Below are 20742 nucleotides of genomic sequence, written 5' to 3' on the forward strand. Positions count from 1 at the left end.
TATCACATATATACATCAGAAATAATGCATGTCCCCTAGCAAGGTTAAAACATAATAAATAAATTTTCTACCCTGGTCTCAGAAATAAACATTTCCTATTTCAAAATATATACAATATCAAAAATAAGTGCATTGGCAATTATATAAAAAAGCGCCCTGCGCTATTTCCGTTAAATAAATTTATACCATAAGTTACTTGTAAGTGATCCTGTCACTGGGGCCTTTTTGGGTACAACGCCAATGGTTGAAACAATCAGCCTCTCTAAAGGTGGGGAGGCTCACACATGCAGCCTAAATCAAATATGTGATCACCAAAATGTATAAGGATTGGTTGGAACAAAGGACCAAGTTTAAATGTCCCACTCTACTGCCAATCTGTTTGCCTAGACAACGTACAGTGAAAGGCATGTCGGCATGTACGCCGAGTCTCACATGTCTTCAACTTATATGTTAAAAGGGAATCAGGATTATTAATTACTAGTGCAGGACTACAATGCGGTTTAGATTTGCGAGGGAGAGCTAACCTGTGACTTATTGAATCACTTGCTGATTTGCTGTCTCTGCAGGACAGCTAACTCATAACTGGAATTACTATTGAATTTGAGATACTTCTACAAAGTGATAATACTGTACTTTAGTATAGCATTAGAATGTGGCATAGTCTGTGAGGGATAGTCAGTAGAACATAACTATTAACAACTCCATGACTATCTGTGAGGAGAAGCCAATTCATTAACTACAGGCTACTGTATGTAACAATCAGGAAACTTACAATTATTCTATAACCCCACAGTATGTGAACACAATTAGTAGCTCCTTAAATCGAAATTATACAATTTGCTAACCTCTAAAACTACTATTAAATCATTTATAATTGTCTAACTGTTCACGATACAAGAGCTCTTTAATTGGTGATCATTAAGAATCTACCACTACAATTGTTATACATTGATTCTTACTTTGAGCACACAGTACAAACATACTATGCAGATAAGTATTTTAATAATGAGACTATTCCCAACGTACGGTTTACAATACACTTCACAAATTTTAACAATTACCTGATCTACTAGGTAATATCAGTTTATATTTTTAACAAAGATAAATAGTTTTGTTTTTAAATTACTGATAGCTACTTAAACTTTAGATTGTTTAGTGTTTGTGCACCACAATATAACACTGGCTCTCTATTTTCCTACTGTGCATTATCTGCAATAAAGTATGAGCTTTCAAATAGAGTATCACAAGCCCAGCAGATACTGTACACCTTGTAAATATAACTGTAAAGTGAGCTGAACTGCTGGGAGCTTGAAAATGTGCAGTCACTGTTAACAGGTTGGAACCTACAGACTAAAAAAAAAGTGGAAAGAAACAATTTAAAATTAAAAAGAAGTATGTCAGGCTGCAGGAATAGACACAGGAGGTTGGACTGGTCACCAACAAAAAAAAAATCAAAGAAGAAGGCAGAAAAATGTAAAATACAAAACGGTCATAAGATGATCAGTTTCACTTAACAAGATGAGCAGTATATTTTGAGCTAGTGACACTGAAGGCTATTAACAATGCATATTTCAAAGTTACAAAAAGAAACAAGGTACAAAAAGAGACAAAAAAAAAAAATGGGTTTCATAATTACCAATTTCTGCAAAAGGTAGAATCTTGGCTTTAGACTTTACGCTGCTTATGCACAGTAGAAATAGTTGCTTACTCAATATCACACATACTAACTCATTTAGTTTAAACAGGTATTGCTTAGTATTCTGAAGTCTAATAAGTTAACAGGACACACCTTCCTGTTTCCACCAACACACGCAATGTATGTTTAAGCGCAATTTGTAGACTATTTGCCAGAGTTCTGGTAATCAATTTTCTGAAACAGATGAGGAAGTGACAACTAAAATTACTATTTCACAAAGTTATTTTATAGGAGTCACCACAAAGGAAGTGTTGTCCTCAGAAGATCAGGAGGGCACAAACATAAAAGGCAGATGTAAAAATAAAATGAATGTGGTTTATAAATTGATCACAGCACATTTTCTCACACTGAATTAACAGTCTCTAATATCGTTTTGGGTTTTGTACCTATCTTTACGGTTGATCTTTTATCATTGAATCTTTTTAAATTTGCTTCATTGCAAACACATAAAAAAGGAACTTGAACAATCATTGCATATTTGGACATCGATGTAAGACTACTTGATCACAGGTTTTCTGGTTTGTCCTATTATAGTACATCTAAACTAAACTTCCTAAATCACTTGTGACTTTCTTGCAACCAGTAATTTGAAGCATTACCAAATATTCTAAGGATATTAACCTACATCCTTAATTAAAATGTTGCATATGGTAATTACACACCTCAGTAATGTTGTTGTGTTGATGTTGTATTCTCATCTGTTGGATACTCGGATTATGACATACAATATACTGAATATTTCTGCACTTTTGATGGTGGGGAGGACTTGGTACTTAGGCTGATAATTTGTATAAAACCCAGCCCCTTTTCTCCTCCTCACCTATCTTAGAGGTAGTAACCCTGTTCTGATCAATACCAAGATGGGAAAGTCTTGTATGTTTTTGGTATGTACTCTGGCACCTTGCTGGTGTCTACACCAGAACCATAGTCTTGGGGTACCAGATGCAGGGGGAAACCTCACTTGCCGCCCACAGCGGATAAATACTGACTGCTATTTTTGATGATTATCCGTTTGCTTCTGTCCCCCCTCCCAGATCATTTCTTGTACTATGTTCTTGTGCATTTATACATTTTTGGCCTGATTCATTAAGGGAAGCAATAAAAAAAAAAAAAAAAAAAAGTTTTGCACCTTAGCAAAACCATGTTGCATCGGAGGGGAGGTAAATTTTAAATGTGGGGGCAGTTATAGTTGGGGTAGGGCATATCCTAGATCAAGTTCAGTGCAAAAATTAAGCAATTAACTATTTAGGGGGGGGGGGGATTCAATTCCCCCCGAAGTAGCGCTGTGATAACGATCACCGATATTATGGTAAAGTTAACTCTGCTTGCGCTGAAACTACCGTAACATCGGTTTGTAAGCGTACTATTACCGTAATAACGGTAGGTAATAGCGTGCAGGCCACGTTACTTTTTAAAGTAACGCGGCCAATTGAATTCCCCCCTTTGTGTGCTATATGAAAAAACAGCTAGAATTATGAACTTATGGGCAAAAAAATAAACGAATTTGCACCCCATGCATTATAACATTGAAACAGACCATTTGTGTTTATGGTTTTATGGTGAAATAGTAGTGTGACTGAAACGATTAATTATTTTATTGCTTTAATGTCATTTATATTTTTTTTGTAGTGTGCAAAGAGACCTGGGGGTAAATGTATCAAGCTGAGAGTTTTCCGGCGTGTTTGAAAAGTGGAGATGTTGCCTATAGCAACCAATCAGATTCTAGCTTTCATTTTGTAGAATGTACTAAATAAATGATAGCTAGAATCTGATTGGTTTTTCAAACCCGCCGGAAAACTCTCAGCTTGATACATTTACCCCCTAGCTGGTAAGTACATAACTACATGTAACTTAACAAGAACACTTCTAACTAACATGATATAACCACCATTAGTTTTGAAAGCCATTTCAAGAACTGTACACAAACATAGTATGGATGAATGTATTCATGAGAAAAGTGCGGCTGTGACAAATTGTTAATGGTTAACTCAGAGTCACAAAACGAGTTAAACAACAACTAACAAAGTAGCCTTAAGACTCCTGAAAGTGGAGCTTAGAAAGTCTTCCAAATAGCTTTGAAATTAAGGACATCAAAACATAGCCTGCTCTACCTCTAAATTACATGTTTGCTGCTCATTTAAAGCATTGATAAATTACGAAGATCAGTAAAATTACTATATACAGTAGATTAACTACATTAAAGAAAAAAAGAACATGCAAAACTACAGATGAAACTGCATTCATTCAGGTCACAGTCTAATATACAGCATGATTTTGCTGTAAAATAAAAAAATCGCTAGAACCCAAAGATGGCAATAGGAAATTAGGAGCTATAACTAATACTTGCAAAGCAACAAAAGTGAAAGTGAATACGCTCTCTCAGTTTGTCATGGGTTCACTAGGACGCAGTTGTCATGTGAAAATCTAACTTAGAACCACCACCACCTTACACAAATACCAGTGGTCTCTCCACCCTCTGATATTATTCTAACGAAAACCGCAGATTTGTCTTGGGGAAAAGCATTTTATACATTATAAGCCTTATAACCAAACAAGACATTGTATTCCTCCACAACAAGTACCCACACCTGTAAGATTTATTCACAAGTTCTTTAGTGATAATCGGTAATTCACATAATGGGCGAAGTCTTACACTGCTTTTAGTTGCTAAATTACTCAGTTTACCACTGGCATTATCAGTGTAAAAATTTCACTTCACACCCACTGTACAAAGTCATTTTATCACCATTTCAAAGTCAGCATATGAGTAACTAAGGTCTTTCTAATCTGGTCTTTTTTGTGTTACACACACACACAAACATACATAGATGTATATACTTTCATACATGAAGTATTTCATAATACCCTGATCCCATTTTTCCCAATTCTATTCCAGTCTCAGTAAATTGGGGCGGAATGCTACAGGTTAATGCAAACAAGCTGGAATGAGGGAAACACTGCATTGAGTGACTGGACCATGTTGTAACACAATATAATTTAACAAATGGGTTGTTTTTATGCAGCACCAAGTACCTTTAAGGTGATGTTCACTTTAAAAATCAGGTTTAATAAATAAACTTCCCTTACCAAAAATAGTGCTTTGGTTGGAACTTTTAATTAGAGCCCCTGTGTCTTATCACCCCTGTTATTTTTTAATGGGAAAAAAAAAGAAACCTTTAAAGTGGAAACCCCTGCAAGATATAATGTATTGTTTCACCTGGCCTGATCCTCAAACAGGCGACACTATCCATTAGACACAAATTAGTTCTGTTACATGTATCGCTGGATACCAGAATTTAACCTGTAGGAGGTCAGCCTTTGACTATGTAAAGAGAAAGTCTCCATGTAATATAGCTGTTTGCAGAGTGCACTGAGGCACATCATTCTCTACAAACAATTTATTTCCAGCCCTGCACTGAGCAGGAATATATAAAAAAAAGGACAGGGGGAGAAACATGTGAATATACTGTACATCTGTCAAATTACAGTCTAAACATAAGATTACAATACACACTAGAACCACAGAATCTGTGTACTTTAGAAGACATAGTGTATGTTATGTAGGAATAGTGTAGAGTTCTGCAGTGTAGTACTTAAGGAAAGAAAAAAAAAAAAAAAAAGGAGTGCACAGGAAAACTCACCTCCACTATGGACCAGGGAAAGAAAATTCCAGCTGCGCTGTAATCTAAAAGGTGGATGTTTAGTAGATGTGCTTTCTCGCTCCACCTGTTTAGCACACAGTGAAGCAGCCTACGTGTCACCTGCTCGCACTAATGTCAGTATGAGCTGAAGGTGTGCCTGATGTCTAAGCTTACAGGAAAGGCTATAGCTGTACAGGTGTCAGGAGGACTCCTGACTCAACAACTCAAGTAATGGAGAAATCATTGTGCATTTCCTTCCAAAAGCTATACATTTTATAGGACATTTTACCATAGATGGTGGTGTCCTATATGCGCTTTGCTGCACCAGAATCATATGCACTTTGGAGGAAACTATTCCCAGAAGCCCCAAGATAAGGATTTTTGTCTTTTTTCCAAGCAGCTTGCCAAGTTGGCATGTGCCCAAATAACAGATAGGATCTCCTGTATTTCTTTGTTTGTACAAGCTGGCTGGGAAAGGTCCCACACAGTGGGAAATGTTACGTTCCTTAAGTAAACTTGCTACTCTATTTTTCAGTGGTTACATTGATGTATTATCTTATATTTACTTATTAGCAAGGTTTTATTGTATTATTTCAAAATGTTGGTAATTCTACAGACAATATTAATACATAGAACAGTCTCTAGGTTTTTTTATGCTTCTTTATCTAAAATAGAACTCTTCACAGTAGCCTGCAATAAAGAGTAATCATTCCAAATTGTTTTCTTATTTTTTGACCCTGTAAATACAGATTTACTTGGCACAGAAAAAAAATGAAACGGACTGAGGAGGTTGAAGCCAGAAGCCAGTAGAGCCCAATTGCGGCTTGATGCTCACTAAATGCATATAAGAAATGGACAGAGATAGAGAATCTGTGCTTCACTCCCTGTCTTTTAAATTCTCAGATTTGGGGAGACTAGTCAAACAAATTACCAGATATCACATTAGAGCAGATATACTGTATGTTGAAATGTAAAACAATATATGCCTTAAGCAGCTCTCCTTCCACCTCTTATCCTGAATTCCTATCAGGTTATTCGAATATGGAGAGAGAAAGCCATGGTTAATGGCTCAGTCTTTGTTGTGTGCGCTGGAATTTGTTTTGATTAGTATTTTATTTGTTCTGCTACAAATAAACAGCATCACATACACACCGATCAGCCACAACATTAAAACCACTGATAAATTAAGTGAATAACATTGATTATCTTGTTAAAATGGCACCTGTCAATCAGTTCTTGAAGTTGATGTTTGGAAAGCAGAAAAAAAAATGGACAAGTGTAAGCATCTGAGCGACTTTTACAAGAACCAAATTGTGATGGCTAGACTGGGTCTGAGCATCTCCAAAACGGCAGGTCTTGTGGGGTGTTCCCAGTATACAGTAGTTAGTACCTACCAAAAGTAGTCCAAGGAAGAACAACCAGTGAACAAGCGACAGGGTCATAGGCACCCAAGGCTCATTGATGCGCATGGGGAGCAAAGGCTAGCCAGCTTGGTCTAATCTCTCAGAAGAGCTACTGTACCACAAATTGCTGAAAATTCTGAATATCATAGAAAGGTGTCAGAACACAATGCATTGAAGCTTGCTGCTTATGGGGTAACGAGTGCCCATGCTGACCCCTATCCACCGCCAAAAGTGCCTACAACGGGCACATGAGTGCCAGAACTGGACAATAAAGCAATGGAAGAATGTGGCCTGGTCTGATGAATGCCGTTTTCTTTTACATCATGTAGACGGCGAGGTTAACAAAACCACCTTCAATATTATGATGAAAAGGAAAATGAATGAACAAGTTACATTTAATGCAGTCATCTATTTTGAAAACAAAGAATTTAGGGTCTATTCTTCGGTGAGAGAGTAATTTTATTGACAAGACCGTGCAGTTTAGGAATGGAGAGCTGCAGGCAGATATCAGAGTGACACTGCCCTCTCATGTCAGAGCCAAGACAGCTCTTGGTGTGTACTAGAACTGCACCTAGATGACATATTTCACAGTGAATCCACCTCCTTCCTTCTAGAAAAAAACAGCAGTGGTACAATAACTGGGATCTCCACCATTCAGGAGATATTAATCTCCTGCTGTAGAGGGAAGGAAAATTTAGATGATGTCGATGCTCATGTCATGATCAATAACTAGAAGCACTGTACACCACCGCTACTCCCCTCCCCTGTCTCTTATTATGGAAGTTTGCAGATCGCAAATGGGGTTAAATGTTCTGTATTTACTGGTTATTGCTTTTGGCTATTAATCAGTTCCAGGGACCTGTTTAGCCAGGAACAAGATGGGTTGGATGTACATACTCTGCTTCACCTGAGTGAACTTACCTAAATTTCTCATTTAGACCTAAATCGACTACTAGCTAATTAGATATAACACAATAAGTTACCGTTGGCAGCACATTGGAAAAAGACAAGCTATTGAGACTCACAAAGAAACCTACTGAGAAGACAACTACTACTATGTTGCTTTGTGATTGAGGGGACCTTTCCTATAGAAATGTGTTTAAACAATGTCAATTAGATTATGGTCCATTTCAAAATGTATCTGTGAATGGATCGCTTATAAATAACTTATGGTATAAATTTATTTAAAGGAAATAGCGCAGGGCATTATTTATATAAAGTGCCAATGCACTTATTTTTGAAAATGTGTATATTTTGATATAGGAAATCCTTATTTCTGAGACCAGGGAAGAAACTCGTTTCTTTTAACCTTTCTAGAGGAAATGCCTTATTTCTTATGTACAGTGCATCCGAAAAGTATCCACAGCGCTTCACTTTTTCCACAGTTTGTTATGCTACAGCCTTATTCCAAAATGGAATAAATCCCCCTTTTCCCTCAAAATTCTACACACAATACCCCATAATGACAACGTAAAAAAAGTTTTTGGGGAGCTTTTGGAAAATTTATTAAAAATTAAAAAAAACAACTAAGAAATCACATGTACATAAGTATTGTCAAAGTCAGCAAATTGGATAAAGTAATTTCAATATCTAGCAAACTTGGTTGTCTGTCTGGAATTATGCGTAGAGCACGCTACGGCGTGGAAGGGCGTATCCAGCCACGACACGTGGCAACAACAGGTTTTACACTTTTACATACATTTACACGAACATACACATTTGTAATTAGTACACATAAATTGTAGTTGCAACACATAGTTATTGATGTCGAAATGTAGCAGTATTTATGTTTAGTATTATAAGTTATATACATGTTAGTGAAATCAAAGGTGCAGGTTGTCATGTTTAGTATCATTTTAATCCCCTATTCATCCGCAGTTGTCCGATTCATTCGCCGAAGAGATCGCACATTGCATACTCTAGTTAGCGATGTTAGGGAATAAATGTTTAAAATGGTGCTGACAGTAAAATGTAAATAGACTAGTTTAAACTGGATTCTTGGCGGGAAAATCGGAGTGCATCCCGTGGAGAGATGACCCCCACCTTTGGATATTTTGTTTTGAACTGGCCTATGACCTGCAGTACACTGAACCTCCTTGAAGCCTGGAACAATAGAAGCAAGCCACATCATCTGCATTGTTTTACTGTATTCACCGACTGTATATAAGCAGGGGCTCTGGACCTAGTGGACAGTCTACTTGACCACAGCTTTCAGACCTGAATGACTGTACACTGGATCCAGGGCGCTTGCGATAAGTAACGGTTGTACTGGTTTTATTCTGACTTGTTATTCTGCTACTTTTGGCTATTAAATTACTTTGTGCTTTGGAACCACACATCGGCAATCGACAATCGTTATTGAATAGCAATTAGACGTGCATAACAGTATTCACAGCCATTGCTCAATACTTTGTTGATGCACCTTTGGTGGCAATTACAGCCTCAGATCTTTTTGAATAGGTTGCCACAAGCTTGGCACACCTATCTTTGGGCCATTTCGCCCATTCCTCTTTACAGCACCTCTCAAGCTCCATCAGGTTGGATGGGAAGCGTCAGTGCACAGCCATTTTCAGACTGGGTTCTGGCTGGACCACTCAAGGGCATTCACAGACTTTTCCTGAAACCACTTCTTTTATATCTTGGCTGTGTGCTTAGGGACGTTGTCCTGCTGAAAGATGAACAGTCGCCCCAGTCTGAGGGCGAGTGCTCTGGAGCAGGTTTTCAGCCAGAATGTCTCTGTACATTGCTGCATTCATCTTTCCCTCTATCCTGACTAGTCTCCCAGTTCCTGCCGCTGAAAAACATCCCCACAACATGATACTGCCACCACCATGCTGCACTGTAGCGATGGTATTGACCTGGTGATGAGCGGTGCCTGGTTTCCTCCAAACATGACGCCTGGCATTCACGCCAAAGAGTTCAATCTTTGTCTCATCAGACCAGAGATTTTTGTTTCTCATGGTCTTAGAATCCTTCAGGTGCATTTTGCCAAACTTCAGGCAGCCTGCCATGTGCTTTTTACTAAGGAGTGGCCACTCTACCATACAGGCCTGATTGGTGGATTGCTGCAGGGATGGTTTTCCTTCTGGAAGATTCTCCTCTCTCCACAGTGGAATGCTGTAGCTTTGACAGATTGACCATCGGGTTCTTGGTCACCTCCCTGACTAGGGTCTGTGACAGGATGGACCACCTATGCCACCCTGTCTGTTGTTGCTGGGAACCAGCTGGGCTTACTTTGCCACCGTTCCCTTTCGTTATCCCAAATGGGCCCTCTTTCCGCAGTAGGTGGGGCTTACAAGTGCTGCCACCACGGGACTCCTTACCGGCATCCAGTAGTGGGTTTCTTCTGGGTAACCGACGCTGCGAGTGTACCCCGTTACTGGTGTACCTGGGCTGGTACTCCTGATCTTACTATGGATCAGGGAAGCTGTGGATGGATCCCCCCTGGCCTATCCCACTGACCAGGGCTACATGGGTAGCAGGCAGAGTGGTGGTACCGGAAAGCTTGGGTCCAAACCTCAGAAACTGCCGGCGAACGGATTTGATTTTGGGTTTAATCTGCAGGTCACAGGAATACAGCAATACTGAAGAGGTTTTCAAGCAGGTCTTTAAAGCAAGATGTTTATTTGCCCTCACACTGGTTAAAGGTACCAGGTGATCACTCAAGTCAGAAGAAATCAGAAGAACAAGTTTCCAATACAAGCTAGTGCCTTTTATACAGTTTAGATACAGACTATTTTTAGCAACAGGATATAACCTGTTTACACAAACAGATTTACATGCATTGCAAAGCCAATAATATTTACACTTCGCTATGAAATTCTTAAAACCCTTGCTGTGATATCCTGCATCTTATTTCAGAGGCAGGAGACCCACTATTAAGTCAAAAGATCTAACTGGCATGAATACTTCAGACAGTCGCCAAATACACATTCCGAAAGAAAAAGTACAAACCTCAAAACAAGCCATTTCCTCACATCACAATACACAAAAGGCTTCGTAAACAAAGACTCATTGCATCAGATATATACATCAGAAAAGGGATTTGCTTTAGAAAGGTTAAAATAGAAAACACAAATTTTCTACCTTGATCTCAGAAATGAAAGATTTCCCTTACCAAAATATATACAATATTAAAAATAAGTGCATTGGCAATTTATATAAATAAGCACCCTGCGCTATTTCCTTTAAATAAATTTATACCATAAGTTATTTATAAGTGATCCAGTCACAGGGCCCTTCTCTCCCGATTGCTCAGTTTAGACGGCCGGCCAGCTCTAGGAAGAGTCCTGCTGGTTCGGAACATCTTCCATTTACGGATGATGGAGGCGCTCATTGGCACCTTCAAAGAAGCCAATCTTTTTCTGTACCCTTCCCCAGATTTGAGCCTCGAGACAATCCTGTCTCGGAGGTCTACAGACAATTCCTTTGACTTCATGCTTGGTTCGTGCTCGGACATATACGGTCAAGTGTGGGACCTTATATAGACAGGTGTGTGCCTTTGCAAATCATGCCCAAACAACTGAATTTACCACAGGTGGACTCCAATTAAGCTGTAGGAACATCTCAAGGATGATCAGTGCGTTTTCTAAGTTTTTATTTTTAATAAATTTGCAAAAATCTCCCAAAAACTTTTTTCACATTGTCATTATGGGGTATTTGTGTGTAGAATTTTGAAGGAGAAGGAATTTATTCCATTTTGGAATAAGGATGTAACATAACAAAATGTGGAAAAAGTGAAGCGCTGTGAATACTTTCCGGATGCACTGTATATATCTGGTACAATAAGCCTTTGTTTTGAAAGCCTTTTGTATATCTTGGTGTAAGGAAATGTCTTTGTTGTTTACAACATTTCCTGGGGAATTCTTTTCTTTGGAGGAAATGTGTGTTCTGCAACTGTTGGTAGAAGGACTCATGCTGATTAGACCTTTTGATGTGTGAAGGTCATAGGAAGATGCAATTACACTTGCTGTCCACTGTACGATGCAGGATATCACAGTAAGGTTAAGATATCACAGATAAGCGTATATATTATTAGCTTTGCAATGCATGTAAATCCATGTTTGTGTTAACACATTGCATCCAGATTCTAAAAATAGCCTGTGTCCAAATCAGTATAAAAAGCACTGTTTTGTACACTGAAATATATCATTCTGATGTTCCATCTGACCTGATCACCTAGTACCATAAACCAGTGTGAGAGCAAACAAACATCACTCTGCTTTAATTACCTGCTTCACAACTTCAATATTGCTGTAATCCTGTGACCTGCAGATTAGACCCCAATTCTAATAATTTCTCCGGCTGTTTCTGAGGTTGGACCCAGCTCTCCAGTACCACCGCTCTGCCGCTACCCAGCAGCTCTGGTGAGTGCGATAGGCCAGGGGTGATCCATCCACAGCAACCCTGATCCATAGTAAGAGGTCCGGAGTACCAGCCCAGGTACCAGCAAGGGGGTACACCAGCAGTGACAGTTACCCAGAAGTAACGTGGTTCTGGCGCCATAAAGGAGCCCAGTGGTGACAGCAGGCTCCTCCTACTGTGGCAGGAGAGGTATATTCAGAAAAACAAAAGGGGAGGGTTGCAAAGTAAGCCCAGCCAGTTCCCAGCAACAACAGACAGGTTGGCATAGGCGGTCCATCCTGTCACAGTATTGATATTTAATAATACTCCCTAAATGGCAACATTATTTATAATGGTTTGGGTTCTAAATATTGTGAAGTAAAAATGCGGACAGACATTTTACACAGAAATTATTTTTTTCTCAGTAGATCTATACTGACTGGAGCACACTGATCACCTACACACAACAGAGGCAGCTGTCTGCTGGAATGAACAAATGTTTAATGGGAATGCATTGTGACTATTCGTTTGGTCTACAAAATAGATGAAACAAATACAAGAGGAAGCAGTGATATCGGTTGCTCAATATAAGATTTAGCATTTGTACTCCAACACAACAATGCCACCAAATGGGAAGACAATGGGAAAAAAGAAAGGCAAGCAGGGACATCTGAAAGGTATGCAAGTTCTTACTACACTCTATGCCTGGGGAGATGAGAAGACATTGCAAAGATGAGTCAGTATGCAGTGTGCAATATGGGTCACAGAGGGGGGTATCAATTATGCGCCATGTGCTGCTGAACATAGCAGCTACACACATGTCCAGGTACTATGGTATCTCAACATCGCGGAATACTCCTGGCACCTCTATGGGGGGGGGCGAGGTGAAATCAGCGACGTTACATTACCATGGAGTGCTTTCACGAACGCTCCAAAGGCAATCCGGGGGTAACTGAATCCCTTCCTCAAAGAGAGAATGGGACAACAGGACACCAAAATGGATATGTCTAAACAGAATACCTTCTGTGAAGGATTCCAAAAAACTATATGTTGAAAGAAAAATAGTTTGAAAAATAAATAAAATTGAACAGTCCTTAAGCTGGGTTCAAAATACAATAATTTCATACAATTATCGTGCAGAACACACGATAAATGACCGTTTGGTCAGACACTGCATTAGTGTGTCCCACGATCATGTTTTATCACACCAAAGCACATTGTATCGTTTGATTTCATTTTATAAACTTCCTAAAATCACAATCAATGATGGAATGATGATGGGGAAATGTGGAAATGTGTATGCACTCAGGACCAGCAGTGTAGGCAGATCTCTATAGAGTGTGCAGAGTCACAATCATTTCAGCAGATGGTTATGAGAGATGAAAAGCACAGATCTGATGGTAAACCGTACAGGTGTGTACACATAAATCTGCATGGATTTTCAGTTGTTTGTAAAATAGTTACAGAAATCGCATCTTCAGTAGTCTGTTCCCAGCTTTAATCTAGTTACAACAGTGTTTTCTGTTGCAAGACTAACATAACTTGTAACAAATGCTGCAACTTCCAACTTTGGACAGGAACACTAGCATATTGTTGTCTCTAATAAGAGGGTGGAATGCGGATATATATTACTTGGGTGGTAAAAGACACAAAAAAAAACAAAAAAACTTTTATATAGAATTCTCTCTATAAACCACATCCACCTTCTTTCAATGTTAAGAGTTACATAGTGACTCAATGGTGGACATTTATTAAAGCAGTGCTTAATAAAAATCAGGAAGAAAAAGAGGAGGGACATTTATTTTTAAGTTGTGCCCCCATAATTTTGAAATGAAAAAAAACTCATGTGACCTGGATGATAAGACTCTAAAAATCTTTTCCCATACCACCTTTTAGGCCCCATATAAGACAAGGGTTAAGGAAACATATCTCCACTTACCTTGTTAATGTAGGTGTCTATGATGTCTGTATTATGCTAAACTAAGCATTGTGAATTAAATATTTGAAAAGGATAAAAGGACTGACTCCTGATTACATAGGAGTCCCTAGATTATTTGTCTTACTTTGCAATGCCTTCACTGGATATTATATTATATTGTGATGTCAAAAGTTGATATGTTACAGACAGGCTACTTGGCTTTGAGATATATGGAACTGAAAGGGTTAATGCAACTAACTCTTAGTTTGCCAGTCACAACCGACATGACACCACAAAATCACACACAATTAGTCCCTCTCCAGCTCCTTTACATTAGAAACAATTAATCTAGCTTCCACAACCAGTATCTAAGGTTTAACATAAATTATATTTTATCTCTTATAATAATCTACAATATAAAATCGTGGGGCCAAGGTTACCCACTTGTGAAACCTCCGAGTTATGAAACACAAAAAAAGTATTAAATAGTACTAAAGACATAAGAATCATGCTACACTTTATTCAGAAGCAAAAAGTTTATAACAGGAAACAGAAACAAACAAATGTTTAATCTGATAAAATACCACAGTGCTTATACATATATAATAAAGCAAAGAGAGTATAATTGGAGCAAATCAGAAATCTTTTCAATGTGCATAACAGAATAGAAAGCATACAGCCGGGAAGATGGATTATGAAAAATAAAGCTTATGATGTGTAATCTACTCTTCCATAGGATCTTATTTTATTAGTGTTCTTTTTCCACAGTGAATGCTGGCCACACACGAGCTGATGCTGCCGATAGATTACATACAGGTGGCCTAAGGAAAGACTTCTGGCTCCTTTCCTGTGTTACACGCAGGCCAACAGCAGTCGTCTTCTAGCTGCTTTATCCACCGTGCCAATAATGTTGGTCTTGATTTTGAGAGTGCTCTATCAAACCACTAGCCAGATACTGAAGCTCATTTTTACAGCAACTCCTGAGTGTCAAAATGAGAAGTAGGCAGACATGCATATAATAATATAGGTAGTATAACACCTGAACGATAGAACCATAATAAAAAAGATCTGTTCCCACCATGAACTTTGTTAGTACCAGTGTTTCGGGGTGGTTGGCATGCTTACAATTAAGCTGTCACAAATGTGATTTATAGCATGGGAATACTTGGCAGAAACTAAATCCCCCATACTGGTTTAAGATTTAGAACTATGGAAATACTAGCCCCAGTGCACCCTGGGCGCTGCACTTCTCACAAGTGACCTGTTCCTTTCTCCTCCTACTCTGCCTTAGGTTAGGACTGTCGCACACAGAAGCTGCAGATTGAGGTGTCATCCCAATCCGCTGCTTGTCTACTCTTCAGGTAAGAAAAGGGCAGGTTAGAAAAAAATTGGGCGGGCAAAAGTTATGCGTGCCCAGTAGTTAGATATACAAAAATCACAGCATGGACATTGGATGTGTCAAACATACTAAATCAGCAGTTGTTGGAAAATTAAATTACATGTACTTAAAAATAACACTTTTACATTTCTAGTGTTGGCGAATTACACTTAAAATAAATATAACAGTGTATGTTTTTAGCAGAATTGTGTAATATTTAAGACTTCCTCTATAAATATATATATAGCATATGTTGCATTTGTTCCCCTCTGGACTGCATGAGCTAAATTTTTAGAGTACCAGGCACAAAATGTTGTATATATCCTCCACTGAACAGACAAACAAAAAAAATGCCATGCCCAAAAAATACACACAGACACATACCACACACTATTGGTGGCTGTAATCCAATTAGTATTTAGATTCTGGATATTATACAGACCTACACTTGGCTGCTGCTAACCACAGGACGTTAGCCTGCTAGGTGAAAGCAATCATGGTTTAAAGGCACTCACCAATCACAGCCCTTACACACAAGATTATTCAAATTCAACACTAGTATACTTCTTAGGCCTTTGTATGCTACCATTTACTTTCCTGTTAATTGATAAGGGTAGTGTTAAACCTAGATTTAGAACACTTAATTCAAGCCAGGAAAATGCAATAAAAATTTGCAACTGATGGGTGCATGATTGCTATTTTATATTTACATATTTATTAAGCATCAGGCAGTTGCATTAGCAAATTCTTGAGAAAACTGTCTATTAACATATAGCAGTGGAAAGTCCTATACATAGGTAACTGCTCCAATGCAAGTGTGTGTCCTGGAGAGTCACTTCATTGACATAAAGAGTGGGCAAGTTTCATAACTTTCGCCATAACGGAACTTCAGGGAAAAAAATGCACTACTGAATGTCATGTTAAATAGGGACAAGCGAGTTATGTTTTCCAGACAAAGCATTAGTTCAGAACTGGTATAGATGGATGTGGTATCTCTCAAACCACAGACTTCGGAAGGAAGTACTTTTATGCTACCATGTTCAAACACAAGCTCTTCCAAATCACAAATGGGTCTGCAAACTATAACAATGTGTGCATTCATGGTCACCCTTCCCAATTATACTGCCAGCACAACTCACATGATCTTCAATGTTTTCGTGGAATTTTATGGTTAATTAGGAGCATACAGATCTACAGAAAGCGGGAGAAGTAGCTGTAGTAAAGAACCATCATATAGATCAGTAGGATAAGGTATGATACAGAGGTCAAAAACTTAAAATGGTATGGGGAAAAAGTTGCAGTTCAAAAGAAGAATTAAAGAATAAATTCAACCAAATGTTATATCTTTTTAGCAGATCGACTCTACTCATCGCAACTGGGAGAAATGCAGGGTTTTCTCACATTTAGGAGCATATACAGACCTACGTCTCCCAGTAACTGTCAATTCTTCAGGGCTAAACACTCTAAAGGACCAAGAAACCACCACTAAGTGCAAATGTATTGATATAGCTAATTGGATGGAATGGGACGCATGACATCCCACAATGTACATCAATGTACGCAAGACAATGGTATGCTGATCTATAAACAAGCTACTAAAGTACACAATCTGAAAATATTTTTTTATTTTTTAAGTTAAGTTACTTTGCAAAATGAACTTCAGATTCTGAATGGTCCAAGATTACAGATAATTACAGGGTTCTTCAAGATGAATTATCTTTTAAGGATAATCATCAACTTGTACTCCTGATTAAACAATCTAAAACACGAGACTTGGAACAATTGGATAGCGTTTGAAGTTTAGAATGAATAAACAAGTTATTCTGGTTGGTTAATACAGTTTAGATCATGATATTTATGGCCTATCATGATAAGGGAAAAACAAAAAATACAACGTTGGGAACCTTGGCTCCAGAATTACACTCTATATAGGTCTGGAACAGTCTATTAACCGTGACAATGTGAGAGGTATACAATGCTAATTCAGCAATATCTGGTCACACAGTTCAGGGACACTAGTGAGAACCTAGTACGCAGTCACTAGCATGGAGGGCACGAGGGAAGGTTTACCAAATATTGCTTCCTTCCTTGTTACTGCCGTCTAATGTGCCATCGCTTATGCATATAAGGAATAGTAAATTACACTATATAGTAAATTAAGGATTGTTACAAGAAACTGCAAAGAGAACCTGCCAGTCACAAAATAACATCCGAACATTACTCCAACCAAAGATGACATTTTATCTTGTAGGTTTATAATCTTCCTAGAACTTGAACATTCAGTCAAGTAGCAAAAGCATTTTCATAGTAAAGTTATCCTGCATATTATCTGTTATTTAAGCAGATGGTAACATTGAAGGGGCGAGAAAAGCATTCCTTAATGAACAGGTTCTTCTTCTACTTGGAACCTACAGAACTGCCCTGTGTCACAGGAAGAGGCTGCATGTTTTAGATAGACTTTTAGTTGCATCTGTTGTGGTAACTACATTTGTTGTATCGCTTAAATGGTTCCGGTGTTATTTTTGGCACATATTTAATTTCTCTTTTTAACGAAAAATATATGCAGTTACAAATGAGGAATGCATAGGTGTTTTTATCCACAACCTGCTTCCTGCCAATGTACTACTTGTACTACATCAAACAGAACACGTTTAGTTATAGCTACTGCATGAGCTGAGCAGTATAACAAATGATAATACTTTTAGGGGTGTTAAGTGAAAGGCCGGGTCCATTATTTACACTTAAGTAACTTATTTCCGTTTTCACTAAATAGAGCACAGTTTTAAAGCCAGTGAAAATAAAAGCACACCTAAATATAATGATCATCCCTACATATACAGTTTCACTTCATGTGACAAATAAAGTCTTTATCCTACAAGCAGGTGGTTCACACCTATATTACATATACCATGTAAATGTAGGTCAGGCGTGAGGACCCATATATGGGGAGGTGCCCGAGTGTCTTATACAGAGATACAGAAAAAGGGAAACAAAAGGCATTATTGACTGTAAATTCCCATGCTATCTCAAAGGCTGTTCTGTAGGTGAAATCACTTACATCTCTAGACAGGTGGTTTGTTGTATCTGAGCATTAGTTGGAAGAGAACTTGGTGGGACTTTGTGGTACATCAGTGTAGAAGGAGAGATCTGGAACACACAGTTTGCTTAGTTTTAGTCGTTCTGCCCATCAACGAGACCAATGACTAAAGGTACTAAACTATAACTGACACTGGCAGAGTGCTGGTCCATACAGCTTTAACATGTACTTGACAACCTGCATCCCTGAAAAAATATACATGGCTGATCCCAAATACAAAACAAACATTGTGCCTTGTGTTTCCCCAATTTCCTGGCAAGAACTCACCTTCTGTTTCATTGTATATTATTATGAGAGAGGCCATTAGCCGAAGGAGTTTAAAATCATGTGTTGTGAAGCTGATAATGTTACTCACCACTGGGGGGTTTTAAGGCTGTAGTGTAATCAGCCAATAGGAAGGAAGTGGGAGTGTCGTGGAAAGAATATATCAAGCAGTGGGAGAAGGAGAGAGCTTCCTGTTTCCTGGATCCGGAGACACAAGGTTTCAGTTTATATTGGTTATATTTCCTCGTCAGGAGGAGCGAGGTTTTGAATGGCAGGAGAGCATGGCAGTCATAAGGTTGTTAAACATACGGTACTTAATGTGTTGGCAATATAGCCTTGGTTCCCTCAATGTTATGAGACTCGTTGATACTCTGGTAAGGAGTATCAGGTTTTTGCCTAGAAAGGGCTTGACCAGTTTGAGTTCAGAGGGTATTGAGTTAATCTATAGTGTATAGTACCGGCCAATAGATAAGGTGTTAACCTGGGTTGGTGGAAAGGAGGCGATCTTCCACCGTATTGGTTTATGTTGGTTTTAGCTGGCTGTCCTTGCTCTTCGCCACCTCTATAAAGAAAAAGGTCCAAATTGTTTATAGCATTTTGATAGTATTGATAGATAAAATAAAATAAAGATAAATAAAATTAAATAAAAATAAACAAATAGTTTAAAAAAATAATAATGTATTAAAAGGACCTTTTTATTCCAAACTTAAGTCGGTGTCCGTGTCTTTATTTTTATGGTTGTATATGTGGGGATTTTTTAAACAAAGAGGGGAATGCATTTGAAGGGTAATCAACACTATGCATTTTAATGTAATCATGCAATGTTCAATTTATCTATATAGGTTCTATCACTATATAAAGGATCTAGCCTGTGTTTTGTCAATGTTAGCTTTGCAATGTATATATGCAAGGATAAATAAGTGTTACACTAGGTCAAATTGGGCATCTAATTCTAACTCCAGGCTGAGCATGTGTTCTCCCAACATTAGACAATTTGGCTGAAAACCAAAACTATGCAAACCCTTTCCCACACAAAAATCCTTTGATTACAGCATTCTGACGTCAATGGTTTTAAAACTAGCTCTGTCGAACTGAATGCTTGTGTTAGTCTAAAGGAAAATCTTACTCCTCAGAAGCATTTTAAAAAGATGAGAATGTTGACTCGTGAGCCAGCAGAACTGCACAACGGGCAGATACAGATCAGTAACTTCTTAGTGGTACGGCAGCCTTTAATTCAGCCCTTTATAGTGGGTAGATCAGACAAAACTGAATCCGCTTACCTACTAAATACATGGGGTCAAATTAATGGACATCTTCTAATTTAATCACCTAGGGATTATTTAGAGCAAATGACTGTAGCTGAAAATAATTACAACACATAAAATCAAAGAAGATAAATGCAAAATGAAAATTACAAACCACAAGACTCATCTTGGCACATCTCATTTATTCCCTTGCACTCCTGCCTAACATTAAGTCATTTTCTTGCCCGACTATTCTCAGATGAGCAACTTGGCAGTGATTTTATTTGTTAATAACAGTAATTGCTATTAGACCGATTTGCCCAACTGGTGTTCGTCAGTGGGAACGGTACAATTTGCTGACAGCATGTCAAGGAAGTGCCCTGACTGGTTAAACTGGAAAAGAGTTTCAAAAATACAATCAGTTATTTTAAATAAACTGTGATCATTAGAATTGTTATATTCCAAGTACATTCTTTACCTGCAAGGAAGGTTGTATGGATATCAATATCCTTTAAAAACAAATAATCTCATAAAAACAACTGATTGCAAACAGCAGGATTATAATTCTTTACAGTCTTTGGATGTCTACCACAAAATTTCTTCTTTGTAACTACGATATATAAAAGTATTACTTTTTTTTTATAAATACTCATACAAGAAATAGCTTCATAAAGAGTAATGGCAGTATTCAAAATTTAGGGTCTTAATAAAACTTTAATATGTAGAGATAGTAGCCGAGTTTACAATACACAACATTC

General features: G+C 38.1%; 1 protein-coding gene across 3 annotated transcripts in view; it reads right to left on the reverse strand.

Annotated features, from left to right (window-relative positions):
- RAB27A (RAB27A, member RAS oncogene family) overlaps positions 1 to 20742 on the reverse strand; it is an 80722-nt gene that overhangs the window by 23546 nt on the left and 36434 nt on the right. The window contains exon 1 of one of the 3 annotated variants that reach the window (XM_075208028.1): positions 5338 to 5439. The exons of the other annotated variants lie outside the window; for them this stretch is intronic. The gene's annotated coding sequence lies outside the window, so the exon portion shown is untranslated. Of the gene's footprint in view, positions 1 to 5337; positions 5440 to 20742 lie in introns of those variants that run through there. 3 annotated transcript variants of the gene reach the window in all.

Source organism: Mixophyes fleayi, chromosome 4, assembly GCF_038048845.1.
Source record: "Mixophyes fleayi isolate aMixFle1 chromosome 4, aMixFle1.hap1, whole genome shotgun sequence".
NCBI classification, from domain to species: domain Eukaryota; kingdom Metazoa; phylum Chordata; class Amphibia; order Anura; family Limnodynastidae; genus Mixophyes; species Mixophyes fleayi.